Raw genomic sequence first — 2,738 nt, 5'->3', positions numbered from 1 at the left:
TTCGGCCAAGGGGGAGAAGTAGTGTTTAGGTTGTGTGAAAATGAAGGAGTGAATATGGGTTTATATAGGAGTGGAGAGAAGGGTAGGGTTCAGTCATGTAAGGGTGGATTGGGAGGGAAAGTGGTTTGAATTTGAATGGTGAGGTAGGTGAGGTTTTATGAAGGATGGATGTGAGTGGTGAGGAGAATAGTAGGATTTGATAGGTGAGGGATTTTTTGGGGAAAAGGTGTTGAGGTGATTGGTGAATGGGTGAAAAAGAGAGAGGGTGGTGGGGTAGGTGGGGATCCTGTGGAGTCCACAGATCCTGAGATGTCAAGGAAAATTCATCCTTGCACCAAGTGGCAAGCAAAAATGCTCTTTATGCCAATTCTGGCGTTAAACGCCGGGCTGGTGCCCATTTCTGGCGTTTAACGCCAACTTCTTGCCCTTTCCTGGCGTTTAACGCCAGTCTAGTTCCCCTTTCTGGCGTTAAACACCCAGAATGGTGCCAGACTAGGCGTTAAATGCCCATTTGCTGCCCTTACCGGCGTTTAAACACCAGCAAGTTATCCTCCAGGGTGTGCTATTTTTCTTTCTGTTTTTCATTCTATTTTTGCTTTTTCAATTGATTTTGTGACTTCCCATGATCATCAACCTGTAGAAAACATAAAAAAACAAAAGGAAAATAGATAAATATAACATTGGGTTGCCTCCCAACAAGCGCTTCTTTAATATCAGTAGCTTGACAGTGGGCTCTCATGGAGCCTCACATATGCTCAGAGCAATGTTGGAACCTCCCAACACCAAACTTAGAGTTTGAATATGGGGGTTCAACACCAGTTGTGGCCTCCCAACACCAAACTTAGAGTTTGACTGTGGGGACTCTGTTTGACTCTGTTTTGAGAGAAGCTCTTCATGCTTCCTCTCCATGGTTACAGAGGGATATCCTTGAGCCTTAAACACAAGGGATTCTTCATTCACTTGAATGATTAATTCTCCTCTGTCAACATCAATTACAGCCTTTGCTGTGGCTAGGAAGGGTCTGCCAAGGATGATGGATTCATCCATGCACTTCCTAGTCTCTAGGACTATGAAATCAGCAGGGATGTAACGGTCTTCAACTTTTACCAGAACATCCTCTACAAGTCCATAAGCTTGTTTTCTTGAATTTTCTGCCATCTCTAGTGAGATTCTTGCAGCTTGTACCTCAAAGATCCCTAGCTTCTCAATTACAGAGAGAGGCATGAGGTTTATGCTTGACCCTAGGTCACACAGAGCCTTCTTGAAGGTCATGGTGCCTATTGTACAAGGTATTGAGAACTTTCTAAGGTCTTGTCTCTTTTGAGGTAATTTCTGCCTAGACAAGTCATCCAGCTCTTTAGTGAGCAAAGGGGGTTCATCCTCCCAAGTCTCATTACCAAATAACTTGTCATTTAGCTTCATGATTGCTCCAAGGTATTTAGCAACTTGCTCTTTAGTGACATCTTCATCCTCTTCAGTGGAAGAATACTCATCAGAGCACATGAATGGAAGAAGTAAATCCAATGGAATCTCTATGGTCTCAGTGTGAGCCTCAGATTCCCATGGTTCCTCATTAGGGAACTCATTGGAGGCCAGTGGACGTCCATTGAGGTCTTCCTCAGTGGCGCTCACTGCCTCTCCCTCCTCTCCAAATTCAGATATGTAGGTCATGTTAATGGCCTTGCACTCTCCTTTTGGATTCTCTTCTGTATTGCTTGGAAGAGTACTAGGAGGGAGTTCAGTAACTTTCTTGCTCAGATGACCCACTTGTGCCTCCAAGTTTCTAATGGAGGACCTTGTTTCAGTCATGAAACTTTGAGTGGTTTTGATTAGATCAGAGACCATGGTTGCTAAGTCAGAGTGGCTCTGCTTAGAATCCTCTGTCTGTTGCTGAGAAGATTTGACTTGCTGAGTCAATATTTTGTTCTGAGCCAATATGGCATTCAGAGTGTCAATCTCAATAACTCCTTTCTTCTGACTAGTCCCATTGTTCACAGGATTTCTTTCAGAAGTGTACATGAATTGGTTATTTGCAACCATTTCAATGAGTTCTTGAGCTTCTGCAGGCGTCTTCTTCAGATTAAGAGATCCTCCAGCAGAGCTGTCCAATGACATCTTGGACAGTTCAGACAGACCATCATAGAAGATATCTATGATGCTTCATTCAGAAAGCATGTCAGAAGGACATTTTCTGATCAATTGTTTGTATCTTTCCCAAGCTTCATAGAGGGATTCACCTTCCTTCTGTCTGAAGGTTTGGACTTCCACTCTAAGCTTACTCAATTTTTGAGGTGGAAAGAACTTTGCCAAGAAGGCATTGACTAGCTCTTCCCAAGAGTTCAGGCTTTCTTTAGGTTGTGAGTCCAACCATGTCCTAGCTCTGTCTTTTACAGCAAAAGGGAATAGCATAAGTCTGTAGACCTCAGGGTCAACCCCATTAGTCTTGACAGTGTCACAGATTTGCAAGAGCTCAAATAAAAACTGATGAGGATCTTCCAATGGAAGTCCATAGAACTTGCAATTCTGTTGCATTAGAGAAACTAATTGAGGCTTAAGCTCAAAGTTGTTTGCTCCAATGGCAGGTGATGAGCGGATAATTTATACGCTTTTTGGCATTATTTTCAGTATGTTTTTAGTATATTTTAGTTAGTTTTTAGTATATTTTTATTAGTTTTTAGTTAAAATTCACTTTTCTGGACTTTACTATGAGTTTGTGTGTTTTTCTGTGATTTCAGGTA

The 2,738-nt window shown here is 42.3% G+C and overlaps 1 non-coding gene across 1 annotated transcript; it reads left to right on the top strand.

The window, feature by feature from the left end:
* Positions 1-2,169: 2,169 nt before the first annotated feature.
* Positions 2,170-2,277, top strand: LOC127745122 (small nucleolar RNA R71). Its single transcript, XR_008006318.1, has one exon. It is a non-coding gene; the product is annotated as a small nucleolar RNA R71 (small nucleolar RNA).
* Positions 2,278-2,738: the final 461 nt, after the last annotated feature.

Source organism: Arachis duranensis, chromosome 2 (assembly GCF_000817695.3).
Source record: "Arachis duranensis cultivar V14167 chromosome 2, aradu.V14167.gnm2.J7QH, whole genome shotgun sequence".
Lineage (NCBI taxonomy): Eukaryota > Viridiplantae > Streptophyta > Magnoliopsida > Fabales > Fabaceae > Arachis > Arachis duranensis.
The sequence above is the reverse complement of the archived record's forward strand: the minus strand, read 5'-3'. Positions and strand labels throughout refer to the sequence as shown.